Raw genomic sequence first — 23775 nt, 5'->3', positions numbered from 1 at the left:
ATAATAATAATACTAAAAATTGAGAATATATTTTGCAAAAAAAAAAAAAAACGGGGCAAATTAATTAATACAGAAACAACCGGCCCAAGAGAAATGATAATACTAGAAGGATAAGGTACGGTATTAGTTATGAGAAACAAGAAATCATAAAATTGAAAAAATAAAATATAAAAAAAAATAAAAAAAAAAATAAAAGGTAGGTAGGGTGAAGTGAATTAAAAAAATTTAAATAAACAAGCCAACAGGCTAAAGAGAAGCCAGAATACTAAAAGACCCAACAATTTAACTACAGTAAAGAACAAAAGAGTAAATAACAAAGGGCAGGGTGGGGGAAACGAATTAAAACAACAGACAAACCAACTAGTTAGAGAAGGGATAAAGGGCAAGTTACTAACAGTCTTGAGTAACAAGAAATAATAAAAAAAATTGAATATAATGTATTTAAAAAAAACTAAAGTAGATTGGGGAAAATTAATTGAAACAGACAAACAACCTAACTAGCCAAAGAAGCGATACTACTAAATAACAAAGGAACAGTGAAGAAGAATTCGAATTAGAGCTGGAATGTTGTGTTCAATTGTAACCTCCCGAACAACTTCTCAATTCCAGCAATAATTTCTCACAGTAAGAAAACAACATATTTATGGCCGCAGCGGGCCTTAAATCACAGCAAAACACAAATACACAACATTGACAAACAAGACGTTACAATGAGCTCATACAACTCTCAAACCGGTTATACACACCCCATTCATTCAGTATAACAATCTTTTACAAAGAGAACCACTGAAATCCATAAGATCACAGAAAGTTTCACCATGCAAATCATCATCATATTTCCAAGTAGGGATTACGATGACATGAGCGGCGGTCTGGTTACCACAACTTTAATGTCATCCACCTCGCATAACAATCCCTCATATAGAAAAATCCTCAATCACAAAGAATTCCACTGTATAAACTGTCATTATACTATCAATAGGATTTAGGAGAATATGAGTGGCGGTCTGGTTACCCCACTTAAATATCGTCGACCTCGCATTACAATCCCTCACATAGAAAAATCCTCAATCACAGAAAATTCCACTATGCAAACCGTCATTATACTACCAAGTTTAGGAATTATGACAATATAGTGCCAGACTGATTCACTCCACTAAAATTGTCCACCTCACATAACAGTCCCTCACATAGAGAAACACTCAGACCCATAAGGTCACGGAGAATTCCACCATGCAAACTGTAATGCTACCAATAGGATTCACGACAATATGTGGAAGCCTGGTTACTCCATAACAATATCATCCACCTCATATAATAATCCGTTACACAGAGAAAAACTCCAACCCATAAGGTCACTTTATAGAGAATCGCAGCCTGTAATCCGTCATTATACTACAAAAGGCCTTTTTGCTTAAAACTCACCAGAACTGCATGCAGTCAACCGCTGCTATTTGAAAATTTTAAATCGCGTTACCTGGGTCTATGGAAGATCCGGACCTGAAACAGGGTATTGTGAATATCAGCAAAAGTTAGGAATTTTAGAGGCTTCCATTACCCTTAGAATATGGTGCCGATTGCTAATATTCAAAATCACTCCCTCCAGTCCAGACGTCCCCGCGCAGGTTCGTTACCTGCCGACAACGCCATATTGTGGAAGAGAAACTCTTCAGGTCCAATTCTGTGGCTGGTTCAGATGAGGTTTAATCACTGACAGTGGAGAAAGGAAAATACCACGTTGCGACACAGTCCATTCTGAATAGTGTGGGGCAAAGGAGAGCTTTATACACAGAACCAAAGTGGGGAGGTCTAAACAGTGGATTTGCATAGATTCAATACGCGTCTCTCCCAAGAGGAAGAGACGTCCTGAGACAACAGAAAGGTGTGACTTCTCACAGAACAGCTGGGTTCTTTCTACATAATGTCACATCAGGGGCCATTCATGAAGGCCTTGATCAAGTATGTGAGATAAAGGTGTTTCGGAGACGGTCCAGGAAGGGGGACAGATCAAAGGGTCTTTTCATAAAGAATAACAAGTCAACCACAATCAAATAGGGGCAGCAGTACATTTGATGTGTACAAGAGAAAGGAATATTAGTATGAGATTAAAATAAGAATTGTAAGGTAACGCATTTTCTTCTACAATGCTATAGCCTGCGGTTGCGCGGCTGCTATCCTCACTTTTCCGGCTGTATAAGCCCATTTATTATTTTGCGCACTGCTGTTTTGCACCGTGCTATAGGTGCTCTCGCCTGAGCCGTCTGCATTATATTGATATGCCATAGTACCAGCAGTAGCCTATATTCAATGCAGATTTGCATTGGAATGTGCTTGTTCTGTTATTGTTTTTGGCAGCCATGTTGGGCTCTCATAACTGTGTTTCTTGTATGGCCTCCCTCCAGGCAGAGGATGGCCATGACCAATATCCTGCATGTCTCAGGGTTGAACACCTGAGGGACGCAGTGTCAGATAGCGGGTGCAACAACTGTAGTTTTATGCCTCTTGCACTCAGGCTTAGTAGGTTGGCTGAAGTGGAGGACGAACTGGGGTTGCCCCCCTCAGGTGTGGGTCCTAGTGGCACCAGACGCAGTGCTTCAAGGTCTGGCGGACCCCCGGATAGTCCCGTAAGGTGGACAGTCTGGCTCACAAGGTTGATACACTCTCAACTGAGTTTGCTGAATTTAAAGCCCTCCTCCAAAACCTCCAACCAGCTCACAATACTCCGGCCTCGGTAGGTCACCTTGAGCCTTTGCACTCTCCTTGCCCCCAGAGGACGACATGCTGTCCACGGCTGCGTCGTGTTCTCTTTTTACGGAGGAGGTGGAACTTGGCGTGGAGGAGGTTTCCCAAGCCTCTCAAGCTTTCTCTCAAGGGTCTTCTGGAAGCTCGACTGGAGGGTCAGTGTCTGGTCGTGACACTGCTAGGCCGGCCATGTGTATAGCCCTGGCACGTCTGGGGTTGGATGAAGTCCCAGTTTCAGCTGCACCAGTAAATAACTTTTTCCGGCAGGCTTCTCAGTGCTCCGCCTTCTCTGCACCACCCTCTGAGCCTCACATTGCAGAGCTCCATAGATGTTGGCCGGACTCAAGAGCTCTGTCACACCACACCAGTGATAGCAGAGCTCTGGCGTCCACGAATAATGCTCATAGTTATGGCCTAGACCGGTTAGCTCCGGTTGAGCCATCTATTGCATCCCTCATTGTCTCCCCTGATGAGGCTCTGAGGCCTGATGCACGCTGTCCTCGACTCCAGTGCCGAATTACAGATGACCTACTGACGAGGAGCTATAACATTGCCTCGGGAATTCGCTTTCTCACCTCATCCTGGCCCTGTCACAGACCATACAGGAGTCCAGCTCTAATCCCGCAGCACAGACTCTCAGTGACGCTTCACTGCAGACGTTTGCTTTATGACCCGAGAGCTGGGTAGGTTAATGTCGACTGTAACATTGGCGCGTCGCCAGGTGTGGCTGGCGTAGTCCCCCCTGTCAGAGGTGTGTCTTAGGACCCTCCGCTCACTTCCGGTGGTACCAGGCCAGACGTTCGGCCCGGCTGCCCAGCAGGCCCTGGAACGGAGTGTAGAGGTTGGCCGGGCTAGGCAGCAGTTCGCAAGCTTTCGGCGTGCACCGTTCCTCCCTCCCAGGCCATGGTCCTCTGCGGGCGGGATCAAACTTACTGTGGTCAAAGATCCTGGCAAATCCCTGGTTCTGAAACAGGTAGTCGCCACCCCCTTGGGAAGGGCACCATCAAGGTTGTAGAACCTCAAGCACAGCTAGATGGGTTCTACTCTACATATTTTCTGGTGCTGAAGAAGGACAGCGGGTTTCGCCTTATCCTCGACTTGCATGGGTTGAACTGGTTCCTCAGGGTTCTTCCCTTCCACATGCTGCGTGTGGCAGACGTCCTCCAGAGGGTCACTCGGGGGGACTGGTTTGTGTCAATAGACCTCAAAGACGCGTACTTTCATGTCCCGATTACACGACATCAAAGGCAATTCCTCCGCTTTGCCTTTCTCGGCACCCAATTCAGGGTTCTTCCATTCGGGCTGTCCCTGGCTCCCTGTATATTTACACGATGTGTAGCAGCGGCCCTATCACCGTTACAGGCCAGAGGTATGACAATCATGCCATACCTGGACGATTGGTTGGTCATTTCCCCAACCGGGGAGCAGGCAGTCAGGGACACAGCTGTTCTCCTCAGCCATGTGAACCAGCTGGGCCTAACGGTCAACTACACCAAGAGCAACCTCACACCAGGCCAGGTCACAAGTTACCTGGGGATGGTGCTGGACTCTGTGTCGATGGGAGCCTTCCTCACTTCAAGGCGCATAGCTGCCATACTGCAGCTTCTATAGCGCTTCCGGCATGGCCAGTTGCTGAGATACAATCTGATCCTTCGGCTGATTGGCATGCTGACTTTGGGATCCATGATTGTCCAACTGGGCCTTCTCACATTACACCCTCTGCAGATCTGGGCAAATGGTCTCCACTTGGACCCAAAAAGGCACGGACACAAGCTTTTCAGGGTTTCCGGCCAGTGTCTCCTGGTCCTCAGACCCTGGAGGAAGAGGGTATACCTGATCACGGGTTCACCCTTAGGGATGATTGCCTCCCGTCGGGAGGTTGTAGAGATGGACGCCTCCCTGACCGGCTGGGGCGCGGTATGACAGGGCAGAGCAGTCAGAGGCCAGTGGGGGGCCAAGCAGAGGCTGAGGCATATAAATGTGTTAGAGCTCCTTGTCACAGTCTACTGCTGGTAGCTCCACATTGGCCGGGAAGGCCATGGTTGCTTAAACTCCTCAATGGAGTGCCATGGCGCCTACCGGAGAGATCAGACCTTCTGTCTCAGGTGGGCGGACGCATCTGGCACCCGAACCTTGGTCGCCTGTGGCTGTACGTGTGGCCCCTGGTTTCCAGGACCCACTTTTGACATCTTGTGACCAGTCAGTGATCCAAACTATTATGAGCACCCTCTAAAAGATTGCTGTATGCCAACAGGTGGAAGTGGTGTACACAGTGGTGTGGGTCGCAGGGCGAACTGTGATACTACGCGTCCTGCAGTCTGTGTTGGACGATGGAAGAGCTGCTTCCATGCTACGGGTTTATGTGGCTGCTATCTCGGCCACACATGCCAGGGTGGATAGCCAGACGGTAGGGTCCCACGACCTGGTCAGGCAGTTTTTAAAGGGATCCCTCATGGGATTTGCAACTCGTCCTGAGGGCCTTATGTCTACCCTCATATGTACCACTGAGTCAGGCCAACCTGGGGTCACTATCTATGAAAACGGCATTCCTTCTTGCCATTTCATCTGCAAAACGGGTGGGGGAACTACATGCCTTGTCGGTAAGCAACCGTGTCTGCGCTGGCATGCGGATTGGTCAGGAGTTGTTCTCTGCCCAAATCCGTCCTTCCTACCCAAACGCTTGTCTCCCCTTCATGTGAAACAATCAATCAAATTGGCTGCTTTCCATCCCCTAGGCTCACGGGGGGATGCAGAACCGTTGTCAGACCTGCTGTGCCCAGTGCATTCTCTTTATGCATATGTGGTGGCGACAACCAGCTTACGTAAGACAGATAATCTTTTTGTCTGTTACGGAGGCTGCGGTACAGGGGCTGCGCTGTCTAAACAACGACTATCACACCGCCGCATATAGAGTACAAGTGCTCCCTGTGCCCTTGGGGGTTAAGTGCCACTCTACCAGGAGTATGGTTACATCATGGGCTGCCTTGAAGGGAGTCCCTCTTCAGGACATTTGCTCCGCCGCTACCTGGTCTTCAGCATGTACCTTTGCCTGGTTCTACAGGGTAGATGTTGCTGTCCCTCATCCTGTGGCGACGGCTGTCTAGTCGACAGCTTCGGGCCAGTAGGTGGGTGAGTTCTCCTCATGACCTTTCTGGTATAAGTCATCCAGTGCCTCTGGCGGTCAGTAAGAATGAAATAGAACAAGATTCATGTATGTAACTATGGTTCTATGAAATCTGGATGACCGCCAGAGTTCTCTGTCACTCGGTTCTCTCAGATTTCGCGAGAAGATCCAGTTGGAACAGAGCCCTTGGTGACCCCGGAATATATAGATGTTCACGGGTCACCCAGGTGTCACAGGTGACTTTGTTGGTAAAATTACTCAACCTGCGCATGCTTAAGCACCGCCTCGGCGGTCATCCAGAATTCATAGAACCGTAGTTACATACGTAACTCTCCTTTTGTTGTGTTTTGTTTCAATTTCATAGTAATTTTGGTCCAAACAATGATATTTTTACTCAACCAAACCAAGTCATTTTGTTGGCTAATCCACACCAAGTTGCTCGGTAACCATGTGTGGAAAATAATTAATAGTGTAGATTAGTTGTATGGGAACGGAATTTTCCTGGAGGGTTAATATATCACTGGATGCTAGAGTTTTTCTCTGTCTGTCTAATTCAATTCAATTAATTTTTATTTATAGTGTCATATGACAACAGAAGATATCTCAGGACACTTTATACATTTAGCAGGACTAGAATATGCTCATGATTTTCAAAGTACCAACATCACCCAGGAGCAAGCATTACAACTCGACAGTGGCGAGAAAAAACTGCCTTAATAGGCTTTTAAGCCAAAATGTCGTGCAGCCCCAGGCCCTAGGGTTCCATCTGCATTTGGTGTTGGTAGTAGTATAGTAGTAGTAGTAGTATTAACAGAAGTAGTACTATTAACAGTAATAGTATTATCAACAGTAGTAGTCCATGGCAGCAGGCACAGCCACCCTGAGATGGATCCATCCCAACCACGTCGCCGCAGACCAAAAAGCAGTAGTAGTTGAGCAGTCACACAGCGGGCAGGTGGACGGGGTACAGACACTGTTCTGATGTGGTTTTGGTTTTGGGTGGGTGACTGCTCTAATGGAGGTGCAGAGAAGTGTGTACGACTGCAACTCTGCTTCCTGGTCTCTGGTTTTGTCATGTTTTAGGACTACCAGTGAAATCAGCGATGTTTCTAGATAGAAGAGTGGCTCCATCCAAAGTGGGGTGGATGCCATCTCTCCTGATCAGACCAGGTTTTCCCCAGAAAGGCTGCTACAGCTAGCGTCAGCTGACTGGTTATAGCTGTTGGGACCTCAGCATGTAGGAGGACAAAGAGCGGCCTGCACAGAGGCCAAAAGCCTTCACATAAGGTCAGAACAAAGGAGATAAAGAACTACAACCCCCCAAACCTCCATTTTGCTTTACTTCTCACTAAGGTGTGAAGTGTGATGTCACACCAACTCTGATGCCCTATTGGCTGACAACCACAGGGACCCCTGGGGTCGGCCGTGGGGTATAAAGGCCAGCATTCACATTTTACGGCCTCTCTCTACCAAACTTTTAGCATCTGCAGCGTTTCCTTTGTCCTAGGCCGCAGTCTTTTCCCCCAAACTCGCTGGACGAGAGACAGACTGTTTTCCCTCCTTTTTCTCTACTCGCCTTTTTCTTTTTTTTATTATTTTGGATCCTGAGAAGATTGCCGCACCGCGTGAGTGTCCTGTTTACCTGCAGAAGGAAGAACACAGCTGTTTCTTCATCCAAGCTAACAGCAAGAAGGATAACTTCTACGACCCGCTCTCAGCTGGAGCCAGCTTACCAAATCGTTGCACTGCGCAATTTTATTGTTTGCCTGCAGAAGGAAGAAACACAATCTGTTTTCTTTAGCCAAGTATATCAGCGAGAAGGTTAACTGCTAAGCCCCGCTCTCTGGATTCAACCGACTCGTCGCATCCTCCGCTGCCGCACGAGGACTCACGAACCACAGCCCATCGCTGCCGGCGTGCCAAGAAGCTCTGCCACCACATAGGACAGACTCAAGCACATCGATAATAATAATCGATAAGAGGCTGTTGTCTGGGCAGAGGCATAGGTTCAATAGTGTAGGATATGCTTGTAATTCTTGTTAACGTGTTTGAAGTTTTGACCATGGACCGCCGAGTCCATTGCTCTCTGTATTGTTGTACTCCAGTGCTGATTGTGTATCCACGCAGCTGGGTTTATTTCTTTAACAGTGTTTGGTCTAACCTCGGACACATTCACGAGCTCAGTAAGCGATCTACTATCAGTTAAAGGACCGGGGTCCCGCCGAACGAATGCCAGTTCATTCACGAGCTCCTGTGTGATGGTAACACGCTCTTGACCCTTTGTGTATTGTGAGGACCGATCTTTTGCGCGCACAGTCCCTGCTCCCCTCTTTGTACCTGCTAACACACACACACACACACACACATATACACCACCCCCCACACAAATCCTGAATGTGCTCTTGTGCTTGTTGTGTATATGTCACTGGAAAACAGCAGGTTGTGAAGGCTAGTTCTGATTTCACTCCTTTTAATTGTTCAATTGTTTTTTACTTCTATGCCAATGATCACGATGATTGGCATGTGAGTATAAAACCCTTTATATTGAGACTGAGTACAGCAGTGAATGGCAACTGGCGGCCGGTGGGCCACATCTGGCCCGCCAGAGCTTTCTATCTGGTCCCCAGAATATTACTGGATTCAGGAATAGCCTAGTGAAGAGGAAAAAGTAGTAGTTTCTAGTTTCTACATTTTTCTTTAAGTGAAATGAAACTAACACCCTCTGAAAAGTAGCCTGTGCCAAAGCCCGCCTCCAATCAAAAATGACGATAAACGCGTTTCTCTTTTATTGTTTCACGTAATTATCCTTTCTTGGGCTTCATTTCCCCACACAATAGCGCACTATTGCAGTGTCTCAATAACAACCGTCAAAATAACAGAGAAGAGCACTGTAGGTGCAAGCTCTGCACATCAGCAAATAGATACAAACGAAAAATAAAAGCATCAGGCCGTCAGTTAAGAGAAATGTTACTCTTTACATCAAATTAAAGTAGCCTGTGATCCAACAAATAAATACAAAGTAAAACCAAGAAAATCACAAAACTGAAATACTCACGTTTGGTTAATGGGAGAAGTGACATTTCCCCTCCGACACCATCTTTTTAACATTGGGCTTGACAACATGTTATGCCTGCCTTATGCGCCTGCAGTCCTAGTTCATTTTTTCACAACTTCACAGGTGTATGTTGATTCTAACATGGTGAGCACATACATGGCCAATGTCTTCAGTGTATCATACTCAAGCTTTCAGCACCACGGAGAGCAGCCTTCATGTCACCAGTGGCCTGGATGTCAATCAGTTCACTGTGAGCATCACCCTCCCCACGTTAGCAGTTGACAGCCTCATGAATATGAAGCCTAAAATACTGTTTTCGCCCCCTAGTGGCTTGCTACCATACAAGTAACATGAGTCTGTTAACACTGACAAAGGCTAAACAATTACATACATGTCAAAGGCAAATTGATATATTAAATAATAATATATTACTTAGGATACAATATTAATTTAATTTTACGACAGCGTCTGGCCCTGATAGTGTCTGTCGAGAAAAATTCTGGTCCTTGGACAAATGTAGTTGATGACCCCTGGAGTACAGGTTTCGGTTATCTTTTCCCTGATTTCAGGGATGGTGCCCCATACATTTATGATCATATAATAATAATATATTATATATAATTATTAATAGCAATAATTATATTGCTATTAATAATTATCTGTTGATAACCAAATCTGCTCCTGCTAGTACCCCAACACAGCGGCAGCTGACAGAGGATTGTTGTTGCGGAGCCGTACTTCCAAATGACTTATCCTTGCCTCCAAAGCAAAAAGTGAGCTACATACTATATGACACATGTGACCAGCCACGGCAAAACCAGGAACAAGTCGACGTAGGGGCATTTTGAGTTATTCACAGATTCTGAAAGTGTAGTTTCTAAGCTTTCCAATGATGTCTGACACATGGAAATCTGATAATATTATATATTATAAACCGTTCACTGAGAAAACTGGCCTGAAAGATTTGCAAATCTCACGTCACCTCACCTGGCCAGAAAGGAAACACAATGGTGCTCAGTTGCATCTCATTCAGATAAGCCCTCCCACCTACAGATGTCACTCAGTGATATCTGGTATCTGTTGGAGTGGTTTGAACAATGGTTATCAAAAGCAGTTATCATGTAGGTAATGTTGATGTAGTGTTATTTTCGTTAAGCACTTTACTGGACTGATCAGAATTATAAGGTACTTTATTGAAATGGAAATGCTTAAAGTGTACAATGTAAACATTGGAGGAAAAAAATCCTACAGTATAGTCAGTACTAGAATTACGTGAATTTAGTCCAGGCCCATTCTCCTCAAAGTGTTTAATTATATCAGTCAGGGTGTCTTTGCCAATTCTGAAAAAGAAAACGAAGTTGCTTTTCGAAGTTTGCTATTTCGTCGTTTACGTGAATTCGTCCCAGCCGACTTGTTGCTGGTTTTGCCGTGGCGGGTCACATGTACCCTTATCGGTAAAGCAGACGGGGAAGTAGCTGAACATTAGACTACCCGGGCAGGAGAGAACAGAAGGAGGAGAGGGAAAGACAGAAGCCATCGTAGCTAGCTAAGCTAAGTTAGCTGTTGCGCTAAAGTAGCTAACAGAAAACAAAGAAACTAAAGTTAAATTTACAGAGTTAAGCTAAAGAGAATAACGCAGACTGCAGTGACTATCACAGAGTAACAGGAAATGACACAAATCGCTTCATGTCAGGGAAATCGAGATCTGGTCCTAGTTGTCAGTTCCTCCTTTTCACATCACCAGTCACTACAGTACTTTCAAATGCTGTGGGTGTCTGATATGATATAATGTGACAACATATTTTCTTCATTTAGATGTATATTTCTACATTGTTAGATACTTGGCTTCGGCTCAGCGTGATCCATGTTTAGAGCCATGTGAAGGCAATAGATGTGCTCTGGATTTCTAATTAAGCGTATTTATTTAATATCAAGACACACATACATTTCAATACCTTTCTACCACAATGGCTGTGCAATGTAATATTGTGTTAAGTGAGAGGAAATTTCGGTTTTACAAATGTTGGATCAGGCATAATATCATATCATATCCTACCTGTTTCAAATGTTTTTCTCTTGTCTTCTGTTCTTCAGATCGTTTTAGACAGCTGGAGGTTCTCCAGCAGGTAACCACAGCTTTTTCCTCCTTGTTGGAGTCTTCATCCTCCACCTCACCTCTGAGTAAAGCCCTGCCTCCTGAGGCCCTGGAGAGGAGGAGACGCGTGGGCATGCTGTTTAGACTAGCATCAAAGAAGTCACACAGCCAAATCCAAAACGGTAAATTCCAAGAGCTGACCACACCTGCTTCCACCTCTTCTGCTTGTGCTGCACCTGAGTCACTGCAACCTCCACTCAGCCTTGAAGACAAGACAGTCCCCTTGAAAAGCCTAAACCCCGGACTTCTGGTCACTGTGTTTCTGAGTCCTCTTGCAGAGGAGAAAGGAGTTCGTACAGATCTTCAGCCCCAACCTCACATGGCTCCTTTGATAGTCAATGAGGGAGTCCTCAGACACAGGCCACTGATGGAAGGTCAGCCCCTGATAGCCAACTCTGTTTTAGTGAGGAAGAAGAGCCCAGGACCGGCCAGGGAATCATTTGAGATGGAAGAGGCAAGTCAAACTCAAACCTCAAAGACAACACAAACATATGGAGCCCGGATTGGACCGGATATCTAGTCTCTAGTCTCCCTATTAATATGTCAAATTTTGTTTGCTGCTAATGCGTCCATTTTAAGGCATTTGGACCAGTAAAGCTTTCATGTTGGTGCATGTTGGTGTCAACATATGGATTTTTGGTATAGGGGCTGTGTAAGGCTGTATGTACGAAGGCATTGAAGTAATTTGGGCTCTTGTCAGTGATATGTTTGGGCTATGTAGCTATCACGTGTCTAATGAATAGCTGTTATTTCATGTTTGGGAGAGTCCATTTGTGTGGGATGGGTGGAGTTCTGCAGTTTGAAAAGTAGCTAAAATACAAAATATAATTTCAGCAAAAAATACACTCCAGTTTACATTGATATCTATGTTGTAGGCAACTGGATTGGCTTTAGTTTTTCATTTTTTTGAGCCATCAAGTGAACAATTCACATGGGTGGGAATTAATTGAATTGATGGATATGAGAATATGAGATCTGAGGGCTGTATTGTATGTAGCGGATAGTGTTGAACCAGTTCCACTGAAGGACCACAGGGCTCTGCTCTCTACCTCTTCCATATAAAGGTTTGCCATTATAGGAGAGATATGTGAGCCTGTGGCACAGCCATGCTTCTGCCTGTAGAAATGTTCATTGTACTGAAAGTAGGGGGTTGTTAGGCAGAAATTGAGGTCAGGTATTAAAAATATGCATTTTATCATACACAAACAGCTTAAGGCATAAAAAAAACAGGTTATTTTCTAACCCTTTCAAGATGTAAAAATTTGACATATTAAGGCAGACACAGAACTATCCACAGTACAATCCATGTTCCATATTACATTGGTAGTTTGTCTGTATTTTGTCCCCAACTCCATTCATGGGCATGACAGTGATTTGCATTCATATACAGTATAACTACTTCAAAGTAAAAAAAAAAACACAAAAAAAAAAAAACATTTGTCCAACCTGAATACTTTCTTTGACATTCTGTCATGTGAAATTTGGGATCTGGATATGTGAATGTTGGTGCTGCGTACATTTCAAAATTAAGTATTTAGTGACTGTTAAAATATTTCTCTTACTTGTTTCAATTTAAACCCACAAAATGATGAAAGGCTTGAATGAATTACACCTTTCTGTATCAACACAATCACTTCACTACAGCTTTTTCTGTTGTCTTACATTAGATAGGAGAATGCAATAAGCTGATTACTACTGTTATCACCATATTACTTTTCATAATGTCGTATTAAACATATCATTCCAGATCCTCAGTTTTGATGAGGGTATTGTCCCAGGGAGCTTCACAGGAGCAGCAGAATATTCAGGTGGGTCATTAAGCATCTAATTATTTAATACAGTTTTCACATTTACTCTCTCTGTATCGCAACTTTAAAGGTCCCATATTATGAAAAACAGGTTTTCTCTGGTCTCTACAACTATTGGCCCTCCCCGAGCCTGCCAACTCCCAGAATGAGGAAAACAAGTGACTCCTGCATGGTCTCTGCATGCAGGAGACCATGCAGTGGAACAGGAGACCATCCACTGGAACAACAGCGCTCCTACAGGCTGTCCAGATTCAGCTCCCGTCGTTAGATATCCAAATGTTCATCACCGAGGTGAAGTTCTGTGTGTCCTGCGGTGAGACAGCAGTGTTTCACAATGTCGAAGCTCACAGCTAGACACGCAGAATGCTCATTCTGGGAGTTGACGGGCACAAGGAGGACCAGTTTATAGGTGTAGAAACCAGAGAAAACCTGTTTTTCATAATATGGGACCTTTAATAGTTTTGTCTGAAGAGCCTCTAGTCTGGAAACTAAAAACATGGCTGCAGTTGTGTGCAGGTGGGGAACACCCAGTCATGTCTGTCACTGGTTAATTTTCATAACCAATGTATCACCACAATCACAGCACAGGCCTTTTATTTCTTTGAAGTATTACCTTTTTCAAGTTCACCAAATTAACTGCTGGGTTGGGTCTGCAGTACATTACTTTCAATTCAATTTAATTAAAAAAAAACTTTGTTCCCAGGGGGCAATTAAGGGGCACACAGAATAGCTGTACAATAATAAAATGTACAAGAATAAAAGAATAAATGTACAAGAATAAAATTATAAATGTACAAGAATAAAATGTTCAAGAATAGATGACATAACAAAACAAGGCAAGCAACACAATCTGTACAGATAAATATGAAAGAAAATAGAATTAGTTAAAAATTTCAGTGCAAATAAACAGTGAGCAGCATCTTGATATGGTGCATGTTAATTGTAAGTGTATGTGTCAATCATGAGAGCACAAGCACAGCAGTGTGCTTTCAATGAGTGTGCGACAGACAGGAGAGAGAGAATAGATGGGAGGGGGTGTCATGAGCTGGGTGAACAGGGTGGTGGGGGTGCAGGGATGGTTGGGAGTTGAGGAGCAGAATGACTTTGGGAACAAAGGTTGCCCTTCTCCTCCTAGTCCGGCAGCTTGGACAGCGGAGTCTGTGGCTGTGTTCGAAATGCCATACTAACGTACTGCCTACTATATACTGAACGTGTATGTACTGCATATTGCCTACTAAATGAACGTTTGAGTATGCTGTTCCCCTTAGACTGTTCACACTGAAGTATACACATCTCATACTACATTTTTTTGTTTTTTTTAACTTTATTGACATCTCGTCCTCATCTTCTCTCACGTAACCGAATCGATTACGTTAGCGGTTCTAGCTCCCGTTTAATGGAAATTACTTACCAGTAGTAGTTAAACCCTGCATATGAGAATTATCACATTTAACACCACATTTTTTAAGTGAAGCCTCTCAGAGCAGCATTCCTCCTGCCGGTGAACTTCTCCTCATCGTTCCCTCCACCGGATGAGGCGCTCGGTGTCTGCATCCGTCCCTTTAAAGGAAAACACCACCGCATTTCCATACTGAACTATGTTCTGCTCTGATCTTAGACGAGGTGATACATACCTCCCTCTCCTCTGTGCGTGCACTCAATGGCTCTTGCGCGCACTCCGCGCAGCGCTAATTTGCTAGCATGTAGCTTGTCCTTAGGATCCAAAGGGGGGTGAAGTTAGAAGCGACCAAGCACTTCCACGTTGTCCCTATTTAAATACGGTTACGTGAGTAGTTACACGACCCAAGTTTGGTTACACAAAATGAAACATGCCAATTTTTCTAAGCGGATAACAAGGATAACTATATAGTATGGCGGAATAACAACTGGAAGCACTTCGACGTCGGCGCAGTAATATCATCACTCCGCTCCCCCTCTTACTTCCGTCAATAGAACCTACGTGACCTGCACGCCGTCGCCTGCACTACCTGTAGTAGTTTGTGCACAGTTGAGGAAGCATCAGGTTGTAGTAAGATAGTTTGTGAACAATCAAACATCATGGTTATAACGTGCATCGTACAGGGTTGTGAAAACAAGCAGAAGGTATATAGTCCCGTCATGTTTTGAGTGATGATATTACTGCGCCGACGTTGAAGTGCTTCCAGTTGTTATTCCGCCTTACTATATAGTTATCCTTGTTATCTGCTTAGAAAAATTGGCATGTTTCATTTTGTGTAACCAAACTTGGGTCGTGTAACTACTCACGTAACCGTATTTAAATAGGGACAATGTGGAAGTGCTTGGTCGCTTCTAACTTCACCCCCCTTTGGATCCTAAGGAATATACTCGGACAAGCTACATGCTAGCAAATTAGCGCTGCGCGGAGTGCGCGCAAGAGCCATTGAGTGCACGCACAGAGGAGAGGGAGGTATGTATCACCTCGTCTAACATCAGAGCAGAACATAGTTCAGTATGGAAATGCGGTGGTGTTTTCCTTTAACGGACAACGGTGCACGGCGTTATTAATCACCGTTAGTAAATATATAACCACGGTTTAACATAAGCACTATATTCTTAGTTAACGTCTGTAAAAACGGCACATTTGCCGCTTCGGTTACACTCGCTAACCTCTATGGTAAATTACCGTCAGTAGGCTAGCCGGCTAGCAGGACCGTTGATTCGTAATGTTAACGTACAATTCAAACAACAATAAAGTAACGTTCATTATCAATACGATTTAAAAGTCAGCTGGAAACATAAAAATCGTGTAACAGTATACTTACATGTGTACGCGGTTTGTGTCGGGCTGTCGCCAGAATCACCGCAATCGTCCGCCATTATCCGAAACTTTTCAGAAGTCAGACGAGCCGCAATGCATTTTGGGGAAGTTGAGTAGATTTAGCAAGGTCCGCTGTATACTCAGAAATTCTTGCCAATGCAGTATACATCCGGGCATTTCTCGCGTACACAAATCCACATACTGTTGTATGTGAACGCACTACGTACTCAAATTTACGTCACAATTTAGTACGAGTAGGACGTTAGTATGGCATTTCGAACACAGCCTGTGTTCTGAGGGGAGCCCCTCAAACGCCAGGACCATGGCGTGTGAGAGGTCCTGTACAATCCAAGACACTACCCTCATGTGTTTGCTGTCAAACATGGTGGACAGAGATCTGACAGGGGAGTCCAATGATTTTGGCACACTGTACTCTGTCGACAGTTTATATTTTGCAGGCTGATGGAGTGGAACCAGCAGGTACGTAGCAGGTCTTCACTATTTATAACTTTCGGCTCATTAAACACTTTCGGTTGGCTTATGCTAATTGCTAGGGCTAATGCTTATCACTAGCATGCTGGCTTCTTATGATTATGGTTAGGTTAGAGCTGTATAGGTCCGTTATGGTAACAAAGACACACGTCACATCGCCCCAGCTAAGTGTTCCCCTCTTATTTTGGCAGTTTCTGTCCTATGCTTTATGTATTTTATTTTGTTACTCACCTTGTTGTCTCTGCTCTAGGTCCGTTACCTCCCGTTCCTGTGTCCTTACCTCCTGTGTGATTACCTGCCCCGTCCTGATGTGTTTCACCTGTGTCTCATTGTCTCTCCTCCCTGTGTGCTGAAGTACAGTAGTTTGTTTCCTTCACCTTCTGTGCCAGTTCGTTTAGTTTGTCTAGCATTCCAGCGTTATTCCTTGTGTCCTTGTGTGTTTTTTTGGTTACTGGATTTTTGCCTGTTTTCTCCGACTCTGCCTCTGCCTTACCATTTGGACTTGTTTGCTTATCTGGACTGCTTACCGGTGTACCAAACCCTTTTTGGAATAAATATTTATCTGTGTCCTGCATTTGGGTCCGCTTTTGTACGTTCCGTAACAACACATTTTAAACTCTCATAAACATTTGTATGACATTTGTATGATTTGTATTTGTTGACTTCACAAGGACACACACATGCAATGCTGGGAAATGTGTATGCCAGCATTGCATGTAAAGTTAAATTCACAAATGTTGCGATTAGCATTACCAACTAGAATAAGTGATCCACATGCTAACTGAAAGGGTTAGGTCTCTGTCTCTGCTGACTGTGACGTGTTTTATAGGAGGGGAGGGTTGGTGAGTAAGGTTATGTTTGAAATCACTCACTCCTTCATTACTCCAGTTACTACTCACTATCCAAGAAATCCTATATAAAAGGACTTTCTACAGCACTATATAGTGAGCTCAGCTGTAAAACACTTTTGCACACTACTCGGGTCATTTGTTGATCATCTGTGTTACAATGCAGTGCTGTACTAGCATTAAATATATTATTTTCATGGATTGTCTCAATCGCGCTGCTCTCTCGACTCTCGCTTCAGCGCAATGCATTATGGTATATATTGCTTGGTTCGTTACCATTGGTCAATTCTGGGCTACTTTGGGTCCATTATATATACGACTGGAGTAAGAAAAGAAGAAAGTATTTACGCTGGTTTCCACCAGTGGAGGGAGGTCACTATGTATATTTATAACACAGTATATAGAATTCAACTTTGCACTTAAATGTCAAGAATTTGACCATTAGGAGTACACATATATATTGGTTTTCAGCTGAAAAAATATGGTTTTGGGCTTTAAAGGACCAACAGTTAGATGATGCCAGCAGTTGATCCCTGTTTCCACACTTAAGTGAAACACAAACTAAATTTACTATATCTGTAGGCGCCACACAGTCCGGGAACTTATATACTCCTTGGAAAGGAGTAGCTTACAACATTTCTCAAAATACTTGACTGTTGCTTTAAAACCGTCACTCCTTGTGATACTCTAACTAACTTACTGGATGTTAAAGTTGTGAGTATAATAGAGTTTTGTTTGTTTGTTTTGTCCGTTTGTTTTCTCTCTCCTCCCTGTGTGTCGCAGCACGGCCTGTTATACGGACCAACAGCTGCCAGTCAGACAGTAGTGGCTTTTTAGAGGAGCCCTTCATCCCCTCCATCAGTCAGCAGCCATCACCAGGACCTGGTCTCATCAAGGTCTCCTCTCTCAGCTACTAATGCACACTCACTTCTCTCCCCACATGCAATGCTACATCACTGTAAATTACTCACATTGTCAAGAAAACAGGATGTGATGTATAATCACAGAAATAGAACAGTTTTCAATTGTCACGTAATGAGTTCAAAAGAAAATAGTGATTTTTTTAGTTGTTATGGTGACAACATGTCAGTGGGGCTGTAACGTGATGTCACTGCTCACCAGGAAGGACGCGCTGGAGACAACATCCATTTACTTAAGCTAGTAAGCTAGTTAGCTATGTTTAGTTAGCTAGGTATCTAGATATGTTGTTCTTCTCCAAAGTGGTGGGAGGTGAGGTGGAGGGACCATTAGACTCAAAGCTGTGGTTTTCAGTTTGTGTAGAACAGGTCATGTGACTTCCTGTATTTTCTGTCTGGTTGCAGGCTCTGTCTAGCCTGTCAGGAGGGAGCAGTGAAAGCCCAGACTCCACCTCTCCTCCCTCCACCTGTACCCCGCCATCTCTCCTAGTCTCCTCATCTCGCCTGTCATCAACCAGTCCTTCATTATTCTCGAGCCCTTCCCCATCTCCTGTCTCTTTGTGTCTCCCAAAATATGAACCACCAAATTCAGAAACACTGCCAGATCAGGATCAGTCTGCATTGGTGTGTGATTTCCTTTGTTCTTCCTCACCCAAGTTACAGAACGCAACTCCTCCCCAATATCCAGTTATCCCTTCTCCTTCTGTCCCCCCTACATCTCTCCCCATTAAACCTCCCCACAATGACTCTGAAGACACAGGATGCTCAAACCTTTCAGGCACCCCTCCTCCTGCCTCGCTCCTTGCTATGTCTTCTCCACAGTCTGATTCGTCCCCGTGGAGTCTAGAACAGACTGAGGTAGCTTTACATGAAGACCATCCCTCTGCTTCATCAATTATCCACTATCCTCCATTTCCCTCTTTCAGTTGTGATTGTCCATCCTCTTTAGCCTCCCCCCCACTAATAACTTCCCTCTCACAGAATCGAGACTCAGATGGACTAGGCTTTTCTAATCCACAGACTCGAGAGGCTGTTTACATCTCAGATGCAAAAAGTCCTGCAGGCCTTTCACCAGGGTCTAGATTAGTCTCTGAGGAAATCTGTAACCCAACAAAAATAGACCCACAGCTCCTGTCCACAAGGCTGCATGACAAGCTTTCAACTGGAACACATCCGGAAGAGTGTCAGAGGGAAGTTAGTGGTTCTTTTAATTTACATGATGGTGGGTTAGAGGCCTACAGTCGAACTGAGGTGGAAGCAAAGGATATTATCCACATTAATAGTTTAGACCTGGTATTTGAGATCTCAGTGGATGGATCGGAAGGTGAAAGTGGAGAAGTGGAGGCCTTTTTACAGCAGTTTGATACTGAAGGACGAGTCTACTGGGCAGAACCAGTCCAGGTTTCCAATCCAAGCCCTGTCCTTGAAGGTTCAGATGGGAATCCTCTGCTGCCTGGAGGTCAAGCTGGTCTACATTTATCCCCAGGAAGAGTCATGTCTACATCTTTGTCTTTCTCAGCAATAATGGACACTGAGCATGTGGCCAGAGATGCAGCTCTCTCCTCAGATTCCCCCTCCCTCACGGCGACAACCCCAAACCTCAGGACATCAAACTGCTCTGTCTCTGTCCAGATGTCTTCATCTTTATCTTCTCATATTGTCCACAGAAAGGATGTGCCTTACATGACTGACTCAAAATCCACCCTTCTCCCTAGTGTCCTCCCTTTGGACACCTCCAGCCCTTTCCTTGCTGTCCAGTCATGGACAGACCTGCAGATTCAACGAAATACTCTAACCAAGCAGTTATCACATGGGGCTCTTCAGTCGGCCACAAAGGAAGTAACCGTAAAGACAACACAAAGACCTGTGCTGCACTTCTGGCAGTCACATGACTGTCTCCCTGAGATGGCCAGATATCAAGGTATGGAGTCAGTCTCTGTGGATACAAGGCTGTGGCCTGATGAGGAGGATGAGGGGAAGCTGTGGCAGGACGATCAGACAACCAGCGTGGCCTGTTGCTGCTCCTGTGATCATCAGTGTAGCTGCTGCTCTCAGAATACATCCAGCATTCCTGTGAGTAACACCATATTCTTAACTTTGTGTTTTCACATCCACAGCTTCACAGGGTGATCTGGTTTAGTCACTCTGTCATGATCTGAGGTTTATGTTTGGTTATTCCCTGTTTTATTTTGAGGTTCTTGTGTCCTGTGTTTTGCTGGACTTCCTGTCACCTGTGTTATATTAGTCTCATCAGTCCTGCTCTGTTTCCTCCAATCAGCTTTTAGACTGCCCTGTTGTCTGCCTACCTGTGTTTTGTTGGCCAATTAATTTCTTGAGTATTTCATCCCTGTCATTTTCTGTGTCTATATATGGTCATCTACTTTTGCTGCAATAATCATGCCTTTCCTGCCTTGCTTCTGTGTCTCCCCAGCCAGCTTTGGTCCTACGTCCATGTCCCTCATTGCCTTTTGGTTTGTTTAATTTATTTTCCTTTGGTATTTTCATATAATATGGATCACTATATTGCCAAAAGTATTCACTCATCTGCCTTGACTTGCACATGAACTTAAGTGACATCCCATTCTGAATCCATAGGGTTTAATATGACGTTGGTCCACCCTTTGCAGCTATAACAGCTTCAATTCTTCTTGGAAGGCATTCTACAAGGTTCATTTGAGATTTTTGACCATTCTTACAGAAGCACATTTTTTGAGGTCAAACACTGATGTTGGATGGGAAGGCCTGGCTCTCATTCTTCACTCTAATTCATCCCAAAGGTGTTCTATCGGGTTGAGGTCAGGACTCTGTGCAGGCCAGTCATGTTCATCCACACCAAACTCTCTCCTCCATGTCTTTATGGACCTTGCTTTGTGCATTGGTGCACAGTCATGTTGGAAGAGGAAGGGGCCATCCCCAAACTGTTCCTGGTATGCTGAAGCATTCAGAGTTCCTTTCACTGGAACAAAGGGGCCAAGCCCAGCTCCTGGAAAAGAATCCCCCCCTCCACCAAACTTTACACGTGGCACAAAGCAGTCAGACAAGTACCATTGTCCTGGCAACTGTCAAACCCAGACTCGTCCATCAGATTGCCAGATGGAGAAGTGTGATTCGTCACTTCAGAAAATGCGTCTCCTCTGCTCTAGAGTCCGCTGGTGGAGTGCTTTGCATCCACCTCTGCACCCAACGCTTTGCATTGCACTTGCTGATGTATGTCTTGGATGCAGCTGCTCAGCCTTGGAAACCCATTCCATGAAGCTCTCTATGCACTCTTCTTGAGCTAATCTGAAGGCCACATGAAGTTTGGAGATTGACTCTGCAGAAAGTTGTCGACCTCACTCTGTCATTTTACGTGGCCAACCACTTCTTGGCTGAGTTGCTGTCGTCCCAATCGCTTCAACTTTGTTATAATCCCACTGACAGTTAATTGTGGAATAATAAGGAGCGATTTACGCACTCTTCTTGAGCTAATCTGAAGGCCACATGAAGTTTGGAGATTGACTCTGCAGAAAGTTGTCCCAATCACTCCAATTTTGTAATAATCCCACTGACAGTTTCTGGACTTGTTGCACATTTGTTGGATGGGTACTATCCAAATAATATAATAATAATAATAATATCCTAATACTTTTGGCAATATAGTGTATTCCCCAGGACACCAGGTTAAAAAAACTCATTGAGATTTAAAATCTCTTTTCCAAGAGTGACCTGGCCAAGATGGCAGCACAAAAGAAGATGGTTCCACCAATCACACAAGACACCAACAGGAACACGGGAAAACAAGGGTGGGATTATATAATTAAACAGTGCAATCACAAGATCCAATTGTGCGTATTTCTCTGTCTTGCATTCCCCCAGAGATACGAGCTGTGTCAATTTCAAGTCCTTCTGCACATCGGTCCAGGTAGACGGGGAGGAGAATTTAAAAGCTTTTTTGCCCAGTTCACTTCTGACTCTCTCTACCTGCATCTGTATGATGTCCTGAGAACGCAGGCCATATCGGCTGGTTTCTACACATGTGTAAACATAAACATGTAGGCAGAAGTCCAAGAATACATTTATCAATCAAAGTCAGCCAGTGAGACAGTCTACGGACATACAAAAAAGGACAATGTGCAACGGCATATAAGGAACAGTGATGTACACGAAAGCTGCAACCAGTAATAAAACACAGAGCACAGTGGTATACAGCATCCAGTTTCTTTAAAAACTGATTAGGAGCGTTCATAAAAAGCACGTCTCCATAGTCCAACAAGGGTAAAAAAAGTTGTGGTGATCAATGGTTTCTGACTTGCAATGAAAAACATGATTTATTTCTAAAAAAGAATCAATTAAAATGACTTAATATTTATATGATTTGACCATTTCAATTTCAACCCTATGAACAGTTTCCAACCGAGGAAGTTGGGATGGAAGCTGCTTTTCGTTTGAGAATAACATGGTCTTTGATTTATCTGCATTCAGCACTAACTTGAGCTGAGTCAAACAGAGCTGAACAGTGTCAAATGCTGACTGCAACAACTCAAGTGATTTTAAAGCTGAAGAAGAAGAACTATAGATGACTATCATCAGCATAAAAATGGGATACAGCATCAGACAAACTATCACAAAGATTAATTACGTAAATTGTGAACAACAATGGCCCTAATATGGAACCTTGAGGCACACCCTTTCGGACAGGGAGGAAAACGACCCGGTGGCCTGGACACACTGTTCGATCTGATAAATTAGAAAACCAGTCTAGTCTATCTGCCAGGATGACATGGTCGACTGTGTCAAATGCCTTTGACAAGTCTATAAAAAGAGCTGCACAATACTTTCAGCCGTCTAGTGCCTCTATGATGTCGTTTACCACTTTAACAGCGGCAGTTATTGTACTGTGCTGTTTACGAAAACCTGACTGATATTGTGAGAGGAGGACTATATGGCTGAATGAGTTTTTCCTAAAAGGAACCTCAACGTCCCTGTTTGCTACTGCTCCGGGCCCGGTTTCCCGAAGCCTTCTTAACGCTACGTCATTCATAACCGCTACTTAGAGTACCTACTTAACATTTCGCGTGTTTCCCGAAACGGCAACAAATACGCATGTAATTAAGGATGTAATTGGCTCAATCTCCTCCGCTGTTTCTACATTTTCTATATCTTTTTTAAAATCAGTATAGGCTATGGTAGTATGTTCGACCATGGTTAAATAAATGTTTAGGCCTAGAAGGATTTCTAGCAATGTTTTATTCACAAACACTGCAGTAGCCTACATTTTATAATATAGTGCTGTCATGCACCTGTGCATGAAATGGAAAATCGAACTCTGAGCAATCGATTTCAGCACTTTCTTTCTGGACAGCGCCGTGTACGTACGGCGTAAGGAGCGTTTCTTAAGAAGACTCCTAAGAGACCGTTCGGGAACCACGACTATAGAGGTAAACAACTTTGGTAAGTCATAACGTAGGAGTCTTCGTAGCGCGCTAAGAGTGGACGTTATCGGGAAACCGGGCCTTGGTTACCCGAGACAGTCGATATTTAATAAACTCTTGCAGAGGAGGTGGTGCCAGGCCATGTAGTACTTTATAAAACAAGCAGATCGAGGAGAATTTACAGAAATTATCAAAACTCAATAGATTATATACACCGGCATCGACCAATCACAACAAGCCGCCTGCAGTTAGCTCAAAACTCAGCCGCCCGACTCCTCACCTGTACAAAGAAGCGAGATCACATCACCCCGGTCCTTGCATCACTCCACTGGCTCCCCATCCGCTACCGCATTGATTTCAAACTTCTCCTGACTGTTTACAAATCCCTCCATGGTCTGGCCCCCACCTACCTGTCTGATATTCTCCACCACCACATCCCATCTA

The 23775-nt window shown here is 44.3% G+C and overlaps 1 long non-coding RNA gene across 1 annotated transcript in view; it reads left to right on the top strand.

The window, feature by feature from the left end:
• Window positions 1-19874: 19874 nt before the first annotated feature.
• LOC311029005 overlaps window positions 19875-23775 on the top strand; it is a 37801-nt gene continuing 33900 nt past the window's right edge. Inside the window, exon 1 of the long non-coding RNA XR_014598831.1 lies at window positions 19875-19993. This is a non-coding gene — a long non-coding RNA (uncharacterized lncRNA). The remainder of the gene's footprint in view (window positions 19994-23775) is intronic.

The sequence above is a fragment of the Eutrigla gurnardus genome (genome assembly GCF_963514095.1).
Source record: "Eutrigla gurnardus genome assembly, chromosome: 18".
NCBI lineage: Eukaryota > Metazoa > Chordata > Actinopteri > Perciformes > Triglidae > Eutrigla > Eutrigla gurnardus.
This window is presented reverse-complemented; position numbering and strand designations above follow the sequence as displayed.